At 47.1% G+C, this 25,337-nt stretch overlaps 1 pseudogene; it reads right to left on the bottom strand.

The window, feature by feature from the left end:
* Positions 1 to 15,491: 15,491 nt before the first annotated feature.
* Positions 15,492 to 15,574, bottom strand: LOC112425259 (U4 spliceosomal RNA; annotated as a pseudogene).
* Between the last annotated feature and the right edge of the window lie 9,763 nt (positions 15,575 to 25,337).

Below are 25,337 nucleotides of genomic sequence, written 5' to 3'. Positions count from 1 at the left end.
CTCCATAAGACTCATTTCAGACTTCCCCAGAACCAGAAGATCATAGATTTGTGTTGTTTTAAGCCGCTAAGCTCAAGGTGATTTGTGAGAGCAGTGCTAGGAAACTGACACTGCTCCCTCTGGACCGGTCGCCCAGGGTGAGTCCAAAGTGATGGTGTCACAGGTTCAGGCTTTGCAGCCCCATTAGTGCTCTTGCTTTCCGGCTGAAGTCTGGTCTGTGGAGCCCCTGTGCCTCCAGGCAATTGGATTTGCTTAATTGCTTAATTTTCCTTCTAAGGCTCACCCTAGCCAGGGTCGCATGTGAGGCCTCTGACCAAATGTGACAACAGTTTTGATGAATGTGCAAGGAAGCCTCATTAAGATCAATAATTCTTTCACCATCAAAACCCACCCCAAAAAGATGCAACAGGGCTGGCACATGGTGCCCTGGAGCTGTGTTGTGCCACAGCCCCACTGGGCCCGGGGGCAGAGGACCCAGCTTCTTGTCCTTCACTGCTGTTGACATATTTATTACAGATCCGTTTCCAGTAGACCAGCCCCCAGGCACATTAGTGTAATAATGTAGGAAACCATTAGCAGGAGCTTTTAGGACCTGGGGTAAGGGAAGCTGTGACATGCTTGCCACAAAGGAATCTAACTGGCTTACTGTTCATTTAAAAAATCACTTTGAATGGCTCTAGCTTTGACATTTAGAGCTGCTATCCAATGTGTAAAATTAAGGAGCATGAAGGAACAAACCTTGCTAACTTCAAGAGAAGCTGGAAATTCAATTAGAATAATAATGGAAACCTACTGGGCGTAAAAAACTGCCTCACTCAGGGCCTTGGTTCCAGAGAGACTGGTCTTGCCCAGATCTGAAGGGTCTCTGTGACTGACAGTGAATTTCACACCGTGCAGGCCTCTAGGAAGAGGAAAGTGCATGTGGTCAATGTGTTCTTTATCACGGCGTAGAGGCTACGTGTTACCTGTAAAGCTGCAAAGGTATCAGGCAGCCTGGCAGATGCAGGCTGGAGTGGGAATCTTGCAGGAACAGAACAGGATGCAGACTTTGGCTTCAGTGTGATCCTAGGCTGTTTCCACCCTGGCGAGTCAAAACGTCCATGGTGATGAGACCTTTCCGAGAGGACAGTGCAGAGCTCGCCTTGATATTTTAGGCCTTTTCAGTCACTGGTCAAATCAGAGCTGTCTCCTTCCGGGAACACTGAGCACAGCAAAATCTGATGTAACAAAAACTAACATGTATTGACTGAGTGTCCTCTGTGCCAGTCACCGTGTGAGCCCTGGAATGCTCCTTGGTCAGAATGCAGTACACAGTAAGTGCCCAATAAATGGGAACTACTGTTTTTATTGCAGGTCGTTGGGATTACTGCGGATGATCAGATGTGAGGTAGTCTTGTCTCCACGGCAAGATTGGCTGCTCCATGAAGGCGGATGCCCTCACACACACACGCACATGTGCTACATATATGTATTTTCACACCCCAAGAAAAGAGGCCAACACGCTCACCATACATAGATACTCATTAAACTCTCTTCGACTTGAAATGGAGTCAAGTGTACATTCTTTTTTAAAGTCTGCAGTGTGGAGCCGAGTGTTTACGTAGCGTTGAATGACAGAGGTCCTGCCAACGTCCACTTGCCATAGCGAACATGTGTGTGTTTCATGGGCTTTGTTACCAAGGAGCTCACCGATCCTTCCCACTGAACCTAAAGTGAAATCACAGCCTTGGGTCTAATGAGATCACTCTTTCCACTTTGGGCAAATAAATATGATTTTTTTAAAAAGTTCTCTTCCAAGTCTGCTTTGAAGAGCGAGTGAGAGAGGTGGGTAGCAGATGAGGATGGAATCAGAGCTCCTGTCACTTCCTGCCTTCCTTTTTAAAGCTCTTGACGAGCCTGCGTTTTGTGGAAGTCTTGGTTACTAGTATGATGTCTCCGTTGGTAGGAATACTGGATTCCTAGAAGTAAGGGTGTTGGGACACCAAGATGGGCATGCTGCCTAGAATCTCTTCACGCCATCCCTTCCCCAAACCACACTCACCAGCATGACATTGAAGAGTAGGTAAGCTGGTCTACAGTCCTCTGTTGAAGGGCCTGGAGAGGTCGGATTACTTTCCCAAGCTCACATAGCCATTAAGAGCTGGAATCAACTTACACCAAGGTATCCTCACTACCCAACTTCTTCCACAATTTTGAGTGAAATATATACATATATGTGTGTGTGTGTATATGATATATATAACATATATCAGCAGAGTTTCTGTCCTCTGCTGCTTTTTGTAGGTCACAGTTTCTCCTGGCAAGGTGTGTTACCCAGAGTTCTTATACTTTGAACGTGGTGGACTTGCTGCAGTGTAAGGACAGGGTGCCCAGTGTCACAGCACTTCCCAAGCTCTGTGGGAGGCATCCTGACCCCAAGCAGATCTGACCAGAGGGACCAAGGTGGGCTCACTGTGAATCAAGGGCAGCTGGGACATGGGTACACTTTGGTAATATCTGTTCCATGAAATTCTATTTAAAATGAACAGAACCATGTCACAGCATTAATTGTAGTCAGAATAATCCCAAATTAGCCATTTTAATACCCACCTTCTATAACTCAATTCAGTTTACTGTTGAAGCCTAGATTGGCTACATATATAATGGAAGTAAGTCAATTAACTATGATATAAACCAGTAATTTTTTTCTAGATTCAGTTATATTTGGAATACAAAAATTACAGAGACCCAGATTTTAAATGTAGATTTTTTTCTTAACCTGGAAGATGATCAAGGCAAGACCTAGAGAAGCAAAAAAAGGACACCAAATGCCAGCCTGAGGATGAACCCTTGAGAATAGACTAGAAAAGAAATGGATATAATTTAGGAATAAAAATATCCTAGCAAATAATGTTTAGCTTCATAGTGAGAAGATAAGTTCATCTTTGAAACAAGAATAAGATAATATGAAAAATGAACAGAAAATAAAAGTGAGCCCTTTAGACAATTTCTTTTTTATGAAACAACAACATGTGATTGCTAAAATAAAAATTTTCAACAGAATATTTGGGAGATAAAAGCCAAGGAAATCTCTGAGAAAATAGAACAATATATCAAAGAAACAAACAAATAAGCAAACAAAAGAGACAGGATTAACCCCAGAGGTCCTAGATTCGCTCATCCTGAATGGGAGGGATGATTCCATGCGGCCTCTGCTTGAGTTGGTATCCACACTCCAAGCCCCGGGAGCAGTTCTCTGACAAATGACTGTTTCAATACTGCAATTTGTCAGTTAAGTCCCAAATGGGATCAAATCACCCTTCTCACTATGCTTAGCTTATGTCACCAGTGAGTTTTACCCGAAGTCTGAATCTTGTTCTTTAAATTCCAAAAAATGGTCCACTCTCGGGTAGTACTTGTGCTCATCCCATTGCATGTTTATATTTCCAGCTTTATCCCAGCTTCCTGTCATCAGGTTCTTGGCCAGCCCTGGTGCCCACGGCATGTGGGAGCCCTCTCATTCACCCGGTGCCCAGGGCATGCGGGAGCTCTCTGGTTCACCTTCTTGGCTGGGAAGCCTATGTCTATCTGGAGATGATGATGGTCCAGAAGGGCTGAGCAGGGGCCAGAGAGATCCACCAAGAGCAAAGCACTCCCACTCCAGCACTGTGCCAATGGCCCTTAGCATTGTCAGAGATGGAGGGTGTGGGTTCCAGAACAGCCCGGGCATGTGAGGACTGCCCATGGCTGCCTCCGTACAGCCCAGGGAACACAGTGAGCACTCAGTCATCATTCACTGTACTGTTATTAGTCTTCTTCAACCGCTAAATGCCCTAGCGGGAGAGGCTGAGAGATTCCCACAGGGTGGAGGACTTGCCACCAGAGCCCCATAGAGGAGGAAATAGTGCTGGCTTGGCCTGCAACTGGCAGAAAACTCTTACCAAAGAAGTGCTGTAATCTCCAAGACACTGGAGCTCCATGGGTCGGAGCAACAGAAGAAGTCGAGGCCACCCTCCACCGGCTCGTTCACCCCACGAAGCTTCAGTGCTTGCTCTGATACCTCCCATCCTTGCAGCAACCTTTAAGAGAGGGCTGATATCCTCTCCGGTTCACAGGTGAGGAAAAGGAGGCAGCAGAGTGGCTGCATAGGTCACCCAAGGACCACAGAGAGAGGAAGAGGCAGAGCCAGGATTTGAACCAGGAAATCTACCCAGAAAGGTACCAGCTGCTCAGTCTACAGAGTGGACAAGGCTTCCTGCTCTGGCTGTGGGTGGGTTGTGGAGGGTAGAGGCTCAGACCCCATCAGCTTCAGCCCCTCCTCCTGCTCAGGGGAACCCTGAAAATACAGAAGGCTCTGGAAGCACAGTTTAGAATGACTGGTCAAGTTAGAAAGAGAGGTGAGAGCCTGGGAGCCGGCCAGTGGGTTCCTGAACATCAGAGAGGTCCCAGGAAGGAAAGCAGGGCCGGGTGAAGCTGCTAAGGGCTTTGATGGTAGAGTTGTGACAGAAGGGTTTAATTTGTTGAAAAAGAGCCAAAAAGTCACTGTAGGGAAACTGAGAAGGAGGATGCATGCCCTGACCCCAGCGAGTGCTCTGTCTAGTTGGAGACGAAAGACAGAACACCACTGACGAGGCCTCCAGGGCCCTAGATATATGGACAAGGGATGCAGAGAGCTCCCTGTGCCCAAAGCACTCAGGGAAGACTCTGTGGAAAGTGGACATGCCTGGCTCCCAGGTGGGCAGGGTGTGGGCAGGGGAAGGCACTGCGAAGTCCTTGGGAACAGGGGCAGGCTGTGGTTTCCCAGAGCGGGGCAGGCGCATGATGGAAGGAGTGGGGGAGTTGCCCCAGGAGTGGGGGAGTTGCCCCAGGAGTGATGAGGAGAGTGATCTCCGTCTATAGAGAGGGAGCTGGAGGGAGGAGACCAGGAGGAGAAAGGGGTCAGAATAAAGGGAAAGGAAGGCCTAGCCAAGGCTTTGGAGGTGGATGGCTTAAAGATTTCCAGGGAAAATTGCTTTTGGCAATGGTGGAGGGAGGATTTAGAGTAGGTGACGCTAGAAATAGGGGCATTGGCCTGGAAGATGCCACGATAGCCTGGGAAGATAGAGAGCATCAGAGTCTGGATGGAAGCAGGAGGCTGGGGCGGGAAAGGAAAAGGTGAGTGGGGAAGGGGAAAGTGGCAGGAAGGCTGGCTCCAAACCTGGCCCCTGCCCAGCCACCAGCACAAACGGCCTGTGAGCTCTGGGTTTCTCATCTTTACAATGTGGATATGACAGTCACCATGTGCAGCGGACCTTAAGGGCTTCGTGGGAAGGCGAGAAGGTGACAGTAACGGGCCCAGCACAGCTGGCTCCTGGCAACGCAAGAAACGGCTGTTTCCTGTCCTCAGAGGGACCTGGTGACAAACTGGCTGTGAGGCTGAAAGAGGAAGGAGTCAGAGAGAGATGCGTGATGTAAACCAGGCTTGCTGGAACCCAGGTGGGCCATGGACACCTAGGTGGGATCAGCCCCACCCGTATCACTTGTGGACAGGCCGCGAGGGGGCAAGGTGGCTTCCTGCTGCCCTTGGAGGAGCGAGATCTGTGGGGCAGGCACAGACTTGCGCTTCCCCCGGCCCCCTGATCGCCAGACACCGCCAGACCCTCCCCACTTCCCCCACTTGCCCTTTCTAGAATGGAAAGAACCTGGAGAACTGGACGACCTCATCCAAAGCCCACCACTGCCACTCCAGAGAACCGTCTCCTTCTGGAGGTTTCTTCTTCAGGGTTTCACACCCAAACAAATCAACAGAGGAGCTATGAGCCAGGGCTGTCCCTGGCCTCTGGAAAGGGGATTTCTCATGCAGGAGATGTATAAGACGTGTCTGTCAGATCAGAGAAATTGCAATCACTGTCAGATCTGTGGGATTTTCTGTCTTCCCTCGGACAGATGTGGCTAAGTTCATGTCAGAAGGGAACACTGGGGTCTAAAAGGCCAAAGGGCAGAAACGAGAAGCAAAGTAAATACATTCATTGGCGAGTTTGGCAATATGGAATCACAAATTGCTCTGTGTGAATTTAAAATGTTTTACAAATTATATTGTCAAGACCATTTAAGAATTTGGAGTAATCCTCATATTTGCTTAATATTAACCCACTATGTGTCCGTCTTTTTCCCTTTCTCTTTGACCCTGGATGTTCTAATGTAATCAGCATTTTCTGAGTTGAAAATTGAAGCTGAGGATGACTAGAAGGAAGAAGGTTTATTAAAAAATAAATATAGACCAGGATAACACTGATTCAATTTTGTCATGAAGGAGAAAAAGTGAACACCAGGTCCAACTCTGAACTTGAGGTTGGAGAGCTGAGACTTAATTGAGAGCAGAAATAGAAACACATTTGCTCGCTGGGCTTTGACCATCTGCCAGCAGCACATCCATGGTTTCCTCAGTGTCTGTGCGTCATGCTCATGATGTCTCCTGTTTTCCCTCCGCCCCGTATTCAGAAATAATTGAGAAGATTCAACAGATGTGGTTCTATCTCGGTTTCTCTTTGTTATTCAAATGAGAGAGGAAAGCAAAACTCTAAGGAGATGGTTTTAATTAGCAAATAAAATAACAACATCTTATGCTTGCAGACCACTAGATCTGAAATTGATTTGCAAATAGGAATTTGTTAGTCTTTCCAACGTTTCCTAAGATAGGGTTGTGGAAAATGTTATTCTACTTTTAGACAGAGAAGTGGGCTCTGCGAGAAGCAGTGGCCATAGAATGAAAGACCCTTCAAGAGGCGACTGCTTAAATTCCTTGTAAACATCGCTTGAAATGAAAACCAGAACGAGGCTGCTTCTCCGTGAATCACTCGCACCCAGATGTGGCAAAGTTAACGGGAGAAGTTCCTTGCTCTGACTTCCAGATGGCTTGAAAGAAAGCAATGTCTTTATCACTGGAGTGTTTCAAATCAATCATGGATAGATCAAAACTTCCTGCTACATGGGGGTGGTGTCAGAACGAACTGGGCCATTGTTTCTGCACGTGGATCCTCAGGATTGTTCTGAGATGGGACTGAAACAAGCTGAACCATGAGCATGAAATTCCAGAGAAGAGAGGGCAGTCCTAGAGGAGCTTACTAAGCACTGACCTTTGGTTCCAGAGGTGGAATTGAAGCAGGCTCCTGCCCTTCTGAACGACTGGGCCCTCCACTGCATTGAATGGTGGCCCCCATAAAAGATACATCCACGTCTTAATGCCCAAATATAAATTATCATATTTGGAAAAAGGGTCTTTGCAGATGTAATTCAGTAAAAGCTCTCAAGATGAGACCATCTTGGATTATTCAGAGAGGCCCTAAATCCAATGTCAAGTGTCCTTGCAAGGGACAGAAGAGGAGAGACCCAGAGAGAAGAGAAGGTCGTGGGAAAGTGAGGTGGAGATATACACCCAGCAAGACCAGGAGCGCCTGCAGCTACCAGAAGGAGGAAGAGGCAAGGATGGATTCTCCCCCAGGGCCTTCAGAGGATACATCACCCTGTCAACACCTGGATTCTTGACTTCCAGCCTCCAGAACTGTGAGAGAATAAACTTCTTCTGTTTGAAGCCACCAAGTTTGTGGCACTTAGTCATGGCAGCTAGGAAACTTGATATAGGCCCTGACACAGAGAACACAGATGGACAAAACAAAGAAAGCCTTGTGTCACCTTCTAGTCTCTAAGGACCCACAGCGGGAGAAGGAGGAGCGGGAAGACAGAAGGGGTGGGGTGGCAGCCTGTTGCCATCACGAGCAATGGCCAGGGCTTTCTAACAGGAGCAAGGTTGGCAGGACTTTTCTGACCAGCTGTCCTGGTAACCTGGATGGAAAGGACCAACACATCCACCATCAGTGGGATTCAGTCCAGACGTCTCCTCAGCTGTCCCAGGGAGCAGATGGCAGGTATGCTGGACTTAGGGTCCCAAAAGTTGGGGTCTGGTGTCCTAGCCAGAGCAACTGGGCCTTCTGGATTGGTCCCAGACACAAATGACCCACAGACTCTTTAACGACACGCAGCTAAAGGTCAGTCACACTCTTGCATTTCAAACTTAGGTGACTGAGCCTGAATTCAAGCTCCTTGCATTAAAATCAAGATGTATTGGCCATTTTTATCTTTAAGACCTCAGGCTTTAACTAAAGTGGGGGAGTGTGGCAACTAAAAAAAGTTTGTCTCATAACACATGATTTATTTGGGAGGAGGCACCCAGGCCCCAAAAGTAGGTTTTCCCAGGACTCCAGGAAGTACTTTTAGGATCTTTAAATTAGGAATAATCTTAGAAATAGGGAAGAAGGACTCACGTCTGATCTGATCACCATGCAGGCACCAAGCCCTGCCACAGGAAGACAGCCACAAATTGGTTAAGCTCTTTGAACACTGGGGACCTCATCTGTTCAGAGTAGAACCTACCTGTTCTGAACTGACATTCCTGGAGGCTGATTTCATAGTGTTTTGTTTTTTTGTTTGTTTGTTTGTTTGTTTTGAGGAATCTTGCTCTGTCATCTAGGCTGGAATGCAGCGGTGGGGTCTCAGTTTACTACAACCTATGCCTCCCAGGTTTTAGTGATTTTAGTGATTCTCCTGCTCAGCCTCCTGAGTAGCTGGGATTACAGGTGTGCATCACCACATTTGGCTAATTTTTATATTTTCAGTACAGATAGGATTTCACCATGTTGGCCAGGTTGGTCTTGAACTCCTGGCCTCAAGTGATCCACCCGCCCACCTCGGCCTCCTAAAATGTTGGAACTACAGGCCTGAGCCATCGTGCCTGGCCCTGATTTCATAGCTTTAAAAATACAGTGTTCACTAAAAGGTGTTTCTGAATTAGGTATAGTTTGTGATAGGGGCTAGAAGGATATGGTAAGGTACAGCAGTTTAAAAGGCACATGTAGTCTATTTAAAATAAGGATATGATCTGATCAATTAATGCTTTAAAAATACAACTGAAATACTCAAATTAAAAACTCAATGGAGAGTACAGAAGAAAGAATGGGTGAACTTGAGAGAACAACAGAAATTAACGAATCTGGACAATAGAGAGAAAATAGACTGAAAAAGAAACAGAGCCTCAAGGACTTGTGGGACTATAACAAAAAATCTAATTCTCATGTCCTCAAAGTCTTAGAAGGAGAGAATAAAGAGGAAGATCCTGAAAAAGTATTCAAATAAATAATGGCTGAAAATTTCCCAAGTTTGGCAGAAGACATCAACATACAGATTTGAGATGCTGAGCAAATCCTAAACAGGATGAACTCAAAGAATCTCATGCCAAAACACAGCATAATCAAATTCCGGGAAACCAAACACAAAGTAAAATCTTGAAATTGGTGACAGCAAAACAATACCTTCCCCCAGCGGGAGAAGCAGTTTGAATGACAGCAGGTATCTCAACAGAAATTATGGGGGCCAGAAGGAAGTGGCACAACATTTTCCAAGTGCTGAAATAAAAGCTGTCAACCCCAAATTCCATATCTGGCAAAAGTATCCTTTAGGAAAGAAAGAAAAAGAAAGATGTGCTCAAATAAAGGAAAATTAAGAGAATGTGTTGCCAGCAAGCCTACTCTAAAAGAAAGCCTCAGGGAAGTTTGTTAAACAGAAAGAAAATAAAAGACTCTTGGCACATCAGGAAGGAAGGACAGTGGAAAGAATAAAATATGCGACATGCTGCTTTGCAGCCATGAGTCACCAAGCAGGAGTAAAGCCAGTCTGAAACTGGCTTGCTGGAGAGACTGCCCTGAGATAGAGACATGTGGTCAGGAGAACTCCAGTGTGGCTCTCTTGAGTGCCGACTTCTAGGATTCAAGCCGTATGAGAATGGGCAGGACCTGTCAAAGGCAAATCATCCTAGGTGGGTACCGGCTAATCAGATGAGCCCCATAAAGATGGACCAGGGGTTAGAGACATTCTCCTACTGATGCTGAAGAAGCAGCCACCTCACAGGGTTCACAACTCCCAAGGTGAGGGGCGGCCTCTAGGAGTTGAGGGCTGCAGTTATAGAACTGCAAAGAACCAAATTCTGCCAAGAACTTGAATGAGTTTAGAAGAGGACTTCAAACTCCAGATGAGCATGCATCTGGCCAAGAGGACCCAGACTCCTGACCCATGGTAACTGTGAGATAACAAATACATGTTGCAGTCAGTCACAAATACACATACACACACACACACACACACAGAGGCATTAAAAGTAAAGATATGATCCAAGTCAATTGATTATTACACTAAGTATAGGTCATCATTTTGCATCAATAAAACAACACCTTCAGTGATGTCAACCCAATGTAAACATTTTATCCATCAGTTCTTGCACAGAGAATCAAAATTTGCAATTTGTATTACAAATAAAAACTAAATTTGCAATTTAATTTTTAAATGTCAAAAAAGTTCAGTTGTATGAACATGATTAGTGATATCCCCAAATTACTCAGATATCCACCAGCATACAAACTGTGCTATACCCACAAAGAGAGCACTATGCAGCCACAAAAAAGAGAGCTCCGCCCCTACCTTGGACAAATCCCACAAATAGCATGTTTAACAAATGAAGCCAGACACAAAAGTGTATATGCGACACAATTCAATTTACCTAAAGTACAAACACAAATCTATGGCAACACTAATCTATGTTATTAGAAGTTAGAATTGTGATTGGTTTTGGAAGGAGTCCCCCCGGGACGGACTTATCTGGTGCCGCTAATTCTGGTGCCCGGCTTCCTGGATGTGTTTAGTTGGTACACAGCTATATGTAGACTCTTGTGTATGTATATCATGTGTGACTAAAAAGTTTCAAATGACGCAGGAACAGCTTCCACTATGAAAATGAGCAGTTTGTATTTGCTGTGGGGCGTGGTCTTGTTGCTCTGCCTGAACTGGAGGCTCTCCCTATAAGAAGCAGGTCATGACACTAATGACACCCTCCACACGGGTGCCACCCCATCTGCATTTGTGACCAAGGTGGGCTGTGACCAGGTGTGACCAGGCCGTGACATGATGACAAAATAGGCCACTTCATCCCCCTGCCTGCCATGAGCCATGGCCCATGGCAAGCTATTAGGGCTTACACCATACATAAACCATCTTTTCTCTGTTTACAGCCACCAGCCACAGAACACACATTCGTTCCTTGCTCTGCAGAGTAGTGACCGGAGCTTAGTACCTTTGGTGTCAGGTAGGACACCCAGGACGTAGGGAAGAAGGGAACTGTGGAAGAAAGACTCAGCTAAGTTGTTCCAGGCAATCAAGAGGAAGTCAGGGTGAGGCGTCCCAGTCACTCTCCTTTGCCCTGAGCCCGGTGCCTGCACTGCCTCTGCCTGTCATGAGTAACTTGGGGAGCCACCCTGTCCACTCCAGTCAGCAGCTAGAGTTTGGAGGGTAGGAGGAAGAGAAGAGCCAGAGAATGACCACCCCCACCACCCCCAACAGTATCTCCGTGTGCAACCAACGTCCCCCTCCTCTAAATCTATTGGTGTCAGTGAACTCTGGAGCATTCATTTAGATGTAAAATCTCAGGGGAATGGCCCAAACTCTCTGGCCGATTGGCAGCCTCGCTGACCTCTGCTCATTCACTTGACTTCTGAGTGGGGGTCAACTCTCTACCCTGGCCAAGAGATTCATGTTGGCACCCTCACCTTACACAGCAGGCACTTGCTCCTCCATCAGTAATCTCAGGGCAGTGGACTTAGAGTGATTTTGTGGAACTTTTATTGGTGCGTGGCAGTGGGATGGAGGTGTTGTACATGCCACCAAAGTGATGACTCCAGAATGGCCATCGTGTAGAAACCTGTAAAAACTGGCATCTCAGCAACACGGCAAAACCCTGTCTCCACTAAAAATACAAAAAAAAATTGGCCAGGCGTGGTGGTGCTTGCCTGTAATCCCAGTTACTAGGACGGCTGAGGCAGAAGAATCGCTTGAAACCGGGAGGTGGAGGTTGCAGTGAGCCGAGATCAAGCCACTGCACTTCAGCCTAGGAGACAGAGCAAAACTCCATCTCCAAAAAAAAAAAAAAAAAAAAAAGAAAGAAAGAAAGAAAAAGAAAGGAAGAAAGAAAAGAAAATTGGCGTTTCAGGGGTGGTCTTTCTGTCATGGTGGTGCTTTCCGTGTGCCCGGGCTTCAGAATGGCTGCAGCCCTGGGCAGATTAAGATGTCAGATGCGGTTGATCCCAGGAGCCACCCCGCCCCGACACTCTGCTGACCTCCCAGCGGCTCCCCTGAATGCTGCTTCAGGAGATGCCATGCCAGGCACTTCAGCAATGCCCATGGGTCACAGATCTGTGTGTGTGTGTGTCTGTGTGTGTGTGTGTGTGTGTGTGTGTGTTGGGGAATGTCTGTTCAAAGAGTCAACGCTGAACTCGGAGGGACGCAGCATCTCACATCCGCAGGGGCGGGGTTTAGACATGGCCACGCCCACCAGAGCGATGGGCGTGGTTTAGACATGGCCACGCCCACCAGAGCACCTGCGACTCCAGGACGGGTAGCAGGTGCCTCCAGATAGTTCTTCCTTCTCCCCTAGACAAATGGAGAACCTGAGGGCGACTGTTCCATGGAGAGGACTCCCTTTTACAAAAGGTTCACAACCACATTTTCAAATAGCAGTGTCTTCCAGTTCCTTCAGCTTTTCTTAGATAAGATTTCTGTTTATAACAATCGCCAGCACAAAATGGTCATCAGCTGCTCAGAGTCACAGCTACTACAGAGAGTGCCTTAGACACCCACAGGCATTTTGGAAGGTAAATTGGACAAGAGCAAAAGGCAAAAGACCTTTCTTGCAGATGTGGTTTATTTGACTTGGGGGTGAAAATGCACCAATACAAGGCCTGTCTTTTTTAATCACCTAGAATAACTGATTTGTCTCTGAAAACTGAAATTAAATCTTTACTTGTTTGCCGTCCTTCTTCATTCTTTCAGATTTCCGTTTCAAATAGCAAGAATACCATATATTTGAAGCTCTGTTTTTTCTCGTCTGTTTCAAATAGCAAGACTAGTATATATTTGAAGCCCCTTTTATTTTATTTTTATAATTGCAACGAAGATAACACAGATCAGACTTAAAGATTTGTGGAAGAATCAACATATTTATTTCTCAAGTTATTGGCTCTGATCCAATGCCTGAAAGATGATTTGGTTTGTCCTATATGGGGCATGTTTTTGTCAATATTTAAAGCCTTCACCGTAGCACTGATTAATAGAGAATGTTGGAATTGACTAATCATTTCACAGTCCTCGAAGTATTTTTAATTGAAAAAGGCAGTACAACTAATGTGAGGGGACGTTCAAAAACTTTTAGAGGAAGCTGATATCTGATTGTTATGAGAAGAAAAAACACTGTTCTAAAATTCTTAAAATAATGAAGTTAACTTTCAATTTCAAAACAGAGTGAGTAATCTGTTTCTCTCTGATATTTTAATGTCAGGTTTGAAGAGGCAGCAGTTATTTCCGGAAGGGAGAATAAACTATTCTCTCTTCAATCAGCTCAAAATTACTTTCTTTCTAGTTACTGTACTTGTTTTATCAGCTGCTACTCCACTGGTTTTACCATGTGTTTTTTTTTTTTATTTTAATTTTTGCCCTAATGTTAATCACGGCAGCTCCAAAGACAGGTGAGAAAACTTCATGAGAAGAAATACGATACATTTCCAGGCTCCCAGTTGTCCCCAGATGTGACCTGGCAGCCTGTCTGTTCTGTGTAGGGATATGCTTGATAAAGTCTTCACAACACTCCCCAAGAAACACGTATTTGCTGGAGACACGCGTGCTAGTGAGATCCCCACCTCTCCAGCACAGCTCGGGAAGTGGGGCTTTCGTCATTAATTACAAATTGTCTCTGAGACAGCAGAACTTAGGGAAGGAGTTAGTGAATCAAAATGTGGTGAAGCAAAGAACGGAGGAGGGCTTTGACGCTGCAGCGAAGAGGATTTGGGACTAATGAGAGCAAATGATGATGACCATAAGCTTTTACTAGGAAAACGCCCCCGCCTGATTTTTCCTTTCAGAAATGCCTCCCATAAATGGTGGAAATCCTATAAATAGCCCCTCCACAAATCGGCTGGAGGAAGACACAGCGGGAAGAGGGGGGTTGTGTAGTTTGTGGTGGAGTGGAATTCCTCGGCCCCAATTCAGAACCATTCCCTGTGGGATCCGTCTGCTTTAAAGTGGTCCCCGGGTGGGGCTCCCAGAGTATCCACGTTCTGAGCCAAGCTGATTATCTCTGCTTTTTATCTACAGACGGAAATAGGAGCAATACACACAAAATTAGCTCCATAAATAAATGCTGAGGTCTAATTGCCCGGTCGGCTCTGGCCCAGGAGGCTGTGGGACGTTCTCTGGTCTCTTTCATCTCTGGTTGTGGCTGGTTGGCCCAGGACGCAGGAAACTCGTGTTTTCTGCCATCAGAGAAGTGCTCTGGTGGCCTCCGTCCATTTTCCCTGGGGGAGAAAAATTTACTTTGTACTAATTGGCCTCCTTCTTGGCAGCACTGGTGCAATCGTCACAGTCCCCTGAGCTGAGACCGAGTCCTCCGTGGAAAGGAGAGACGGTGACAAGCGGCTTCGGCTCAAGGACACAGAGCTAAGAGATGAGGGCATGTACTTTCTGGAAACTTCTCAGCAAATGGCTGGTCCTAGGACAAAGCCTGTCATCCACGTCCCTTGCTCAGAGCTGCTCCAGGTGGCATCTCCCTCCCCAGACACCGTTCCCGCTCCCTGCAGCACAGGATCCCAGTGCAGCGTGTGCTGCCTTTCTCGAAAGCACTGTGCAAACTGTAGGTCAAAGGATGCTCTTCCCAGCAGTTATTTCAAATTTCGTAAACAGTCCTTCCTGACTGTGCTGTGCTCAAAAAGCAGTCATCCATATGGTAGAAAAGAGGAGGACATCAGAAGTCTTCCACAATTCACCACGCAAAGGTAACGGCTGCAATCTTGTGGCAGGGTCACGCTCATTTAAAAAGAGCCTTGCAGTTATTTTTTGTATTCAGTAACATAACCTGCTTTTTTTTTTTTTTTTTTTACTTAACATTGTCCCATGTTCATTTTCTCCTGTTATTAAAAACTCTCAAACAGTTTATACTGACAGTATAATATTTCATCACTTAGCTTTCCATTATTTATTTGAAGACATCTCTCAGATGATGGACACTGTAGTTTTTCTTAGATTTCATTATTATAAATGAGGTGGTGAGGAACACCTTCAGGCATAAATCATTGTCTCCTTTCTTTATTATTCCCTCAAAGTCGATGATTCATCACGGCATTACTGGGTCAAAGGTAATGGACATTGGATCATTTTTAACACATAAATTTCCAAATTGCTTTCCAAAAGCACTCTAGCACTTTGTAGCCTCACTCTTGCCAAGGATCTGGGAGGCTACCCGGCCCCTCCCCACCTGACTCCCAGCACTGGGCATTCACATTTTTAAAAACCTCTGCTTAGGAGAGCGCTGCTTTGATCTGCGTTTCTCTGACCATCAGTAATGTTAGGCACATTTCTCATTTACTCATCCCACGTTTTACACTATTATTATTGTGGGGAAGTTTTTAATTAGCAATAATCGCACCTCGGATAAACCTCATGGGTTACGATACTACCACTGTGCAAAGCTGTGCACTATGATTATTTTAAATTTAACTCTTTAATCTTAATATTTGGGGTTGTATACAGTAGATAATGTGTTTTTCTAAATAGCCAACCAATTATATGGGCACCACTTACTGTCTAATCCTCCGAGTCATCCTGGTTTGTGATGCCTTTTTTGTCGAATATTCACTTCCTTTCGCTCTTTCCAGGTTATCTCTCCTGCTCTGTGAAGTCTGTCTGTCCTTAGATCAGAGCAATGTGAGGATTATGGATATAATTGCCCTGCATGCCGACAACCGGCCTTACTGATGAGGCGTGTACCACCATCTCACTGTTCACCCTTCATCTCGTATCTGTTGTTTTTGGTGTTTTTTAATCCCAAGTAGCTTTCAATTTTTTCTCCTTATCCTTGTGTTTTGTGGTTTGTTATGCTCTGTCTTCACAGGAATTGGTTTCTATTTATCCTGTCTAGGACTTGAGGATATTTTAAAATCACACCATGTATGTCTTTCAATTCTGGAAAAATCTCAGGCATTATCTTTATAAATATTGCCTATTCCAGAGTCTCACTGTTCTTTTTCTAGAACTTCTATGAGGTGCATATTTAAGCACCTCATCTTGTTCTCTCTGCCTCTTAATTTCTCATATGTGTTTCCATTTCTTTATCTCACTGTGCTGCAGGCTGACAAGTTTTCAGGTTTCTTCCCCCAGTTTTCTGCAGTCATGCATCACTTAATGATGGGAATATGTTCTGAGAAATGCATTGTCAGATGATTTTGTCATTGTGTGAACATCAGAGCGTGTACCTACACAGACCTGGATGGTGTGGCCTCCTACACCCCTAGGCTATGTGGTTTAGCCTCTTCCCCAGGCTACAAACCTGGACAGCATGTGACTGCACTGAATACTGTAGGCAAGTGTAACACAATGGGAAGTATTTGGTATCTAGACACAGAAAAGGCATAGCAAAAGCACAGTGTTGGCCAGGCCCAGTGGCTCATGCCTGTAATCCCAACACTTTGGGAGGCCGAGGAGGGTGGATCACAAGGTCAGGAGTTCGAGACCAGCCTGGCCAATATGGTGAAACCCCATCCCTACTAAAAATACAAAAATTAGCCAGGCGTGGTGGCAGGCGCCTGTAGTCCCAGCTACTTGGGAGGCTGAAGATGCAGGAGAATCGCTTGAAGCTGGGAGGCAGAGGTTGCAGTGAGTCGAGATCGTGCCACTGCACTCCGGCTGGGCGACAGAGCAAGACTCCATCTAAAACAAAACACAACACAGTGTAAAATATAAAAAAGGATACATCTGTTATCTAGGGCACATACCGTGAGTGGAGCTGGCAGGACAGGGAGTTGCTCTGGGTGAGTCCGTGAGTGAGGGGTGGTGAATGTGAAGGTCTAGGACCGGGAGTTGCTCTGGGTGAGTCCGTGAGTGAGGGGTGGGGAATGTGAAGGTCTAGGACTGGGAGTTGCTCTGGGTGAGTCCGTGAGTGAGGGGTGGTGAATGTGAAGGTCTAGGACTGGGAGTTGCTCTGGGTGAGTCCGTGAGTGAGGGGTGGGGAATGTGAAGGTCTAGGACTGGGAGTTGCTCTGGGTGAGTCCGTGAGTGAGGGGTGGTGAATGTGAAGGTCTAGGACCGGGAGTTGCTCTGGGTGAGTCCGTGAGTGAGGGGTGGGGAATGTGAAGGTCTAGGACCGGGAGTTGCTCTGGGTGAGTCCGTGAGTGAGGGGTGGGGAATGTGAAGGTCTAGGACCGGGAGTTGCTCTGGGTGAGTCCGTGAGTGAGGGGTGGGGAATGTGAAGGTCTAGGACTGGGAGTTGCTCTGGGTGAGTCCGTGAGTGAGGGGTGGGGAATGTGAAGGTCTAGGACCGGGAGTTGCTCTGGGTGAGTCCGTGAGTGAGGGGTGGGGAATGTGAAGGTCTAGGACTGGGAGTTGCTCTGGGTGAGTCAGTGAGTGAGGGGTGGTGAACGTGAAGGTCTAGGACTGGGAGTTGCTCTGGGTGAGTCGGTGAGTGAGGGGTGGTGAATGTGAAGGTCTAGGACTGGGAGTTGCTCTGGGTGAGTCGGTGGTGAATGTGAAGGTCTAGGACTGGGAGTTGCTCTGGGTGAGTCCGTGAGTGAGGGGTGGGGAATGTGAAGGTCTAGGACTGGGAGTTGCTCTGGGTGAGTCCGTGAGTGAGGGGTGGGGAATGTGAAGGTCTAGGACCGGGAGTTGCTCTGGGTGAGTCGGTGAGTGAGGGGTGGTGAATGTGAAGGTCTAGGACCGGGAGTTGCTCTGGGTGAGTCCGTGAGTGAGGGGTGGTGAATGTGAAGGTCTAGGACCGGGAGTTGCTCTGGGTGAGTCCGTGAGTGAGGGGTGGTGAATGTGAAGGTCTAGGACCGGGAGTTGCTCTGGGTGAGTCCGTGAGTGAGGGGTGGTGAACGTGAAGGTCTAGGACCGGGAGTTGCTCTGGGTGAGTCCGTGAGTGAGGGGTGGTGAATGTGAAGGTCTAGGACCGGGAGTTGCTCTGGGTGAGTCCGTGAGTGAGGGGTGGTGAACGTGAAGGTCTAGGACCGGGAGTTGCTCTGGGTGAGTCCGTGAGTGAGGGGTGGTGAACGTGAAGGTCTAGGACCGGGAGTTGCTCTGGGTGAGTCCGTGAGTGAGGGGTGGTGAACGTGAAGGTCTAGGACCGGGAGTTGCTCTGGGTGAGTCCGTGAGTGAGGGGTGGGGAACGTGAAGGTCTAGGACTGGGAGTTGCTCTGGGTGAGTCCGTGAGTGAGGGGTGGTGAACGTGAAGGTCTAGGACTGGGAGTTGCTCTGGGTGAGTCCGTGAGTGAGGGGTGGTGAACGTGAAGGTCTAGGACTGGGAGTTGCTCTGGGTGAGTCCGTGAGTGAGGGGTGGGGAATGTGAAGGTCTAGGACTGGGAGTTGCTCTGGGTGAGTCGGTGAGTGAGGGGTGGTGAACGTGAAGGTCTAGGACCGGGAGTTGCTCTGGGTGAGTCGGTGAGTGAGGGGTGGTGAACGTGAAGGTCTAGGACCGGGAGTTGCTCTGGGTGAGTCGGTGAGTGAGGGGTGGTGAACGTGAAGGTCTAGGACCGGGAGTTGCTCTGGGTGAGTCGGTGAGTGAGGGGTGGTGAACGTGAAGGTCTAGGACCGGGAGTTGCTCTGGGTGAGTCGGTGAGTGAGGGGTGGTGAAAGTGAAGGTCTAGGACCGGGAGTTGCTCTGGGTGAGTCGGTGAGTGAGGGGTGGTGAACGTGAAGGTCTAGGACCGGGAGTTGCTCTGGGTGAGTCGGTGAGTGAGGGGTGGTGAACGTGAAGGTCTAGGACCGGGAGTTGCTCTGGGTGAGTCGGTGAGTGAGGGGTGGTGAACGTGAAGGTCTAGGACCGGGAGTTGCTCTGGGTGAGTCGGTGAGTGAGGGGTGGTGAACGTGAAGGTCTAGGACCGGGAGTTGCTCTGGGTGAGTCCGTGAGTGAGGGGTGGTGAACGTGAAGGTCTAGGACTGGGAGTTGCTCTGGGTGAGTCCGTGAGTGAGGGGTGGGGAATGTGAAGGTCTAGGACTGGGAGTTGCTCTGGGTGAGTCGGTGAGTGAGGGGTGGTGAACGTGAAGGTCTAGGACCGGGAGTTGCTCTGGGTGAGTCGGTGAGTGAGGGGTGGTGAACGTGAAGGTCTAGGACCGGGAGTTGCTCTGGGTGAGTCGGTGAGTGAGGGGTGGTGAACGTGAAGGTCTAGGACTGGGAGTTGCTCTGGGTGAGTCCGTGAGTGAGGGGTGGTGAACGTGAAGGTCTAGGACTGGGAGTTGCTCTGGGTGAGTCCGTGAGTGAGGGGTGGGGAATGTGAAGGTCTAGGACTGGGAGTTGCTCTGGGTGAGTCCGTGAGTGAGGGGTGGGGAATGTGAAGGTCTAGGACTGGGAGTTGCTCTGGGTGAGTCGGTGAGTGAGGGGTGGTGAACGTGAAGTTCTAGGACCGGGAGTTGCTCTGGGTGAGTCGGTGAGTGAGGGGTGGTGAACGTGAAGGTCTAGGACCAGGAGTTGCTCTGGGTGAGTCGGTGAGTGAGGGGTGGTGAACGTGAAGGTCTAGGACCGGGAGTTGCTCTGGGTGAGTCGGTGAGTGAGGGGTGGTGAAAGTGAAGGTCTAGGACCGGGAGTTGCTCTGGGTGAGTCGGTGAGTGAGGGGTGGTGAACGTGAAGGTCTAGGACCGGGAGTTGCTCTGGGTGAGTCGGTGAGTGAGGGGTGGTGAACGTGAAGGTCTAGGACCGGGAGTTGCTCTGGGTGAGTCGGTGAGTGAGGGGTGGTGAACGTGAAGGTCTAGGACCGGGAGTTGCTCTGGGTGAGTCGGTGAGTGAGGGGTGGTGAACGTGAAGGTCTAGGACCGGGAGTTGCTCTGGGTGAGTCCGTGAGTGAGGGGTGGTGAACGTGAAGGTCTAGGACTGGGAGTTGCTCTGGGTGAGTCGGTGAGTGAGGGGTGGTGAATGTGAAGGTCTAGGACCGGGAGTTGCTCTGGGTGAGTCGGTGAGTGAGGGGTGGTGAACGTGAAGGTCTAGGACCGGGAGTTGCTCTGGGTGAGTCGGTGAGTGAGGGGTGGTGAACGTGAAGGTCTAGGACCGGGAGTTGCTCTGGGTGAGTCGGTGAGTGAGGGGTGGTGAACGTGAAGGTCTAGGACCGGGAGTTGCTCTGGGTGAGTCGGTGAGTGAGGGGTGGTGAACGTGAAGGTCTAGGACTGGGAGTTGCTCTGGGTGAGTCGGTGAGTGAGGGGTGGTGAACGTGAAGGTCTAGGACTGGGAGTTGCTCTGGGTGAGTCCGTGAGTGAGGGGTGGTGAATGTGAAGGTCTAGGACTGGGAGTTGCTCTGGGTGAGTCCGTGAGTGAGGGGTGGGGAATGTGAAGGTCTAGGACTGGGAGTTGCTCTGGGTGAGTCGGTGAGTGAGGGGTGGTGAACGTGAAGGTCTAGGACTGGGAGTTGCTCTGGGTGAGTCCGTGAGTGAGGGGTGGGGAATGTGAAGGTCTAGGACTGGGAGTTGCTCTGGGTGAGTCGGTGAGTGAGGGGTGGGGAATGTGAAGGTCTAGGACGTTATCGTGCACTGCTGGAGTCTTTACAGACACTGCACACTTAGGCTCATCTACATTTATAAAAATATTTTTTTCTTCAATAATAAATTAACCTGAACTTGCTGTAACTTTTTAACTTTATAAACTCTTATTTTTTAACCTTTTTGACTCTTCTGTAATAACACTTAGCTTAAAACACAAACACATTGTACATCTCTACAAAAGTAATTTCCTTCTTTATATTCTTATTCTGTAAGCTTCTTTCTGCTTAAAAACATTTTTACTTTAATTTTTCACTTTTTAAACTTTTGTGCTGAAAATCAAGCTACCACACAAGCTAGGCTTACACAGGGTCCGGGTCGTCCATATCACTGTCTTCCACCTCCACCTCCTGTCCCACTGGAAGGTCTTCAGGGCAATACCACACATGGAGCTGTCGCCTCCTATGATGACAATGTCTTCCTCTGGATACGTACTGCAGGACCCACTGAGGCTGTTTTACAGGTAACTATTTTTCTACTTTTTAACAAATGGAAGGAATGTAATCTAAAATAATGACCCAAAGTATGGCACAGCAACTACATAAACCAGTAACGTCATCATTTATTACCATTATCAGGTATTACGGGGTGCACATAATTCTATGTGCTAGACTTTCAGACGACTGGCCTGCAGTAGGTTTGTTTATACCACAAACACGTGAGGAACGTGCGGTGCCATCGACATCACCAGATGATAGGAGTTTTCAGCTCCATTATCCTCTTCCGGGACCGTGGTCGCACACGCGGTCTTCACCCCATGCGTGACTGTGCTTCCCTCTTCAGCGACGTCACATCGACTCTCGGAGGTTTCTTGTTCGCTCTTATAAAACCTTCTTAATCATTTTTCACGTTTGCTGATTCTTATTTCATAATTGCCTATTCTTGCTTTAAGGATTTTTGTAGTTCGAATGTGTGTTTCCCCCCAAAATTCGTGTATCGGAGTTTGACTCCCAAGGGGTTGCTATGAAGAGTTGGGGCCCTTGGGAGGCGATTAGGCCAAGAGGACCCCAGTCTCATGAACGGAATTAATGTCCTTATAAAAGAGACTTCAGAGAACTGCCTCCCGCTTCCGCTCTGCTGGCATGTGAGGACACAGCCTTCGGTCCCCTCGCCAAGTGGGAGAGAACACGGTGTTTGTCCTCTCCACAGGGCACAGCAGCAACAAGGCACGTCTTGGAAGCAGAGAGCAGCCCTCACCAGACACCAAGCTTGCTGGCACCTTGGTCTTGGACTTCCTGGCCTCCAGAACTGGGAGAAATAAATTCCCATTGTTTATAAGTTACCCAGAAAGTGGAATGTTGTTACAGCAGCAGGAATGAACTCTTTCCCCTCCTTTAGCTCTTTGAATATTTAAAGTATTTTTAGTTAAGAGTTTCATTCAGATTATTCCATTAACTTTAGCTCCTGGGGCACAAATGTTCCCACTCCGGGGCAGTGGACCCTGTGGGTCTATTTCAGTTGACACTGGGCTCAGCTATAGCTACTTCTCATCTGTGAGTATGGTTTTCAGCTTGCTGCCTCCACACCCTGAGCATAGAAGTGTGACTTTGGGCCTCACACCTGCACACAGCAAAGGCTGTGTGTGCTTCTCACTTCACAGCCTTTTAAAGGATTTCTGCTTCCAGGCTACGACCTGTGGCCAAAACACAGATTGTTCTGCTCCCTCCCTGCTCACGCTTGGAAACTTCCAAACTCTCATCTCCTAGAGTCAAACAAGAAGAGAATTCTGGATTCTTTCTTCTCATGGTCATTTGAACTTCTCCTACTGTGAGAACTCCAGCCCACCTGCACACCCTCTTTGGAGCACACCACTGGGACTCCTGTTCACTGCCCCAGCTGAGAGCTCCCTCCTGATTTCTGGGAACTGATTTCCCTTTCTTGCTTTTTTTGTGTTGGCTCAATTTTTAAATTTAAAGACCAGGTGCAGTGGCTCACACCTGTAATCCCAGCACTTTGGGAGGCCAAGACAGAAGGATCCTTTGAAACTAGGAGTTTGAAACAAGCCTGGACAACACAGCAAGACTCCATCTCTACAAAAAAAAATTAATTATCTGGGTGTGGTGACATGCACCTATAGCCCCAGCTACTCAGGATGCTAAGCTGAGAGAATCACTTTGGCCCAGAATTGGAGGCTGCTGTCAGTTATGATGGCACCACTCCACTCCTGGGTGACAGAGCAAGATCATCTCAAAATAAATAAATTTAGATCAGCAGTTTTAAGTGTTTGGAGAAGACCTGGACAAATCTCATGACTGTTGGATCCTTTGTAATGACTATAAATCTGCTTAATTTTTGTGGATTCAAAAGTGTTGTAACATCCAGTTGGGAGAGGCCTCCTCCATCTCCTCCTTCTCTTCACTTCCCGTTTGTTCCTTTCTTGTCTTTCTTTTCCTTTCCTTATTGGTTGAAGCTATTTTCACATGACTTCCAAATGCACTTATTTTTGTGAAGTTAGAGAAATCCTATAGGAATGTCAATTTGATTAAGGAATTTATATGTTTGTAATAGTTAGTCTTCTTATCTAGAAACATGCTGTAAGAAATTGTGTTTCCTGTCCACTCCTCTTTATCTTCTCTTATCCTTCCTTCCTTATTTTGTGAAGTTAAAATCCTGTAGGAATTTTAATTTGAATTAAGGAATTTGTATGTTTGTAATGTTTAGTCTTATCTAAAAACATGGTGTAATAAATTTTGTTTCCTGTTCACTTTTCTGTTATCTCCTCTTTTCCTTCCTTCCATCCCTCCCTTCCTCCTCTTGTCCTTCCAGATGTTCGCTAGAATGTGAACTACTTGGGTAATATTGAAGAATCCTATTGACTTGGATACTCCAGGACAGACATCCCTCAGTATCCAAGGGAGACTTATTCCAGGACTCCCAAACAGACCAAAATTTGAGGATGCTCAAGTCCCTGATATAAAATGGCATGGTGTTTGCACATAACCCACACACATCCTCCTGTTTGCTTTAAATCACCTCTAGATTATTTATAATTCCTAATACAGTGTAAATGCCCTATAAATAGTTGTTATATTGTATTGATTTTATTTGTATTATTTTTAATTTTCATATTATTATATTTAACTGTTTTTCTCAGTGTTTTTGATCCTCAGTTGATTGAATCTGCAGATGGGAAACCCTGGAATACAGAGGGCTTAATGATATTTTCACATCACTCAGCAAAGTTTTCTTCTATTATAACTTTGATTTGCTTTTTGATTTTTCTTTTTTAAAAAATTATTTTTCATAGGTTGGATCTTTATTCTGTCTTCTCTATCATTATCTCTCCCATCATTTTCTTATTTTTTATTCTTTGTATCTGCATTTTGAGATGATGTTTTAAAAGCTTGATTATTTTCACCACAATTTCAACTTTCAGCATTGTGAACTCGGCCTTTACTGTCCCCAGGGCAGACTGCAGAATGTGTGGCTTCACCGTGGTCTCTTCTCACTGCAGCCAATAGCTGCCATGCCAAGGTGCTCCCCAGCCCTCCCTTCCCGAGGCTCCACATTCCCTTGGTGGGTGCTGACCCAGAGCTAGGAGTAAACAGATGGGTAGCCGGGGAGATGGAAGGACTCCATCCTCTTCCTGCATCACACCTGCTCTCTTCCGAGGGAAGCACACTCTAACCACCATTTGTGTTTCTCGGGCCACCTTCTTTGATGCCATGGTTGCTTCAGGCTCTTCCTCGATCCAGCGTCCCCTCTTCATTACACCCCTGGCCTCCTTCACTGTCCAGATGGACCATGAGAACAACCCTAGCTCCAGAAAGAACAAGCCGGCAATGAGGCAACCTCACCTCTGAAATCTGCTGGAAAATGGGGCAACATAGTCCTTGCCCTTCTTGTCCAGGCATCTTTTAACCTCAGACTGACCAAGTGGCCTCCGTGAGCTCCCGCTGGACCGATTCCCTCTGCGGCTGCTCATCTGACCTTGCCCACCCCATTTTCCTCCTGTGGACCCAAGCCTTCATTCTTGCTGTATCCAGAATAGGGAATAGAAAAGCCCATCTGAACACACTTCAAAATCAGGGATAAACTGAGTTTTCTGAGCTTCATCAAGTTACGGAGGAGGATGAGTTCTCCAGAAGGAGAGAGAGTGCTTCTTAGAAAGGAAGAGAGCTGGAAAGACAAAAAGACGGAGTGTCCTCCCCCAACCTGGCCAAATTTAAAACTGGATATTGGTTCTTTACCAAACAGCCCTTTGAATCAGATAATTAAATGACAAAATTTAGCCAATGGGCTGTTGGTGTCATGTAGTTCAAACACCTGTTTAATCTACTGAATTCTTTATTTTGCAACCTATTGCTTTTCCATCTTTTATTAGGGTGTAATTTCCATTCAGTAAAATTTATCCTTTTCAGTCTTGATAGATGTATACTGTCGTATAACCACCACACAATCAAGACATAACATGATTCCGTCACTTTTCCCACCTAAGTTTCTAACATATCTGAACCTTCCAATCAAGTAAAGACATAGAGAGTCGTCATTGAAAATGAGATCTGGCCTTAAAAGTAGTTCTTGTGGACAGAGATTCTCCCAGTTACCTTCCCGTCTCATTTACATTGGATTTGCTCAAAATGTGAGAATGTCAGGAAGAATGTGCATGTGTGTGCGCCTGCGTGCTTAACGTCGGCAACACTAATTCAACAAAACTGACTTCAAAAGCCACCCAAGTGTTCTGTCGCCTGCCAGCGCGGATTGCACAGCCCTGCGTCCTT

This window comes from Macaca nemestrina, chromosome 11 (genome assembly GCF_043159975.1).
Source record: "Macaca nemestrina isolate mMacNem1 chromosome 11, mMacNem.hap1, whole genome shotgun sequence".
NCBI classification, from domain to species: Eukaryota; Metazoa; Chordata; class Mammalia; order Primates; family Cercopithecidae; genus Macaca; species Macaca nemestrina.
Note: the sequence above shows the minus strand (reverse complement) of the source record. Positions and strands in the feature narration are given on the sequence as shown.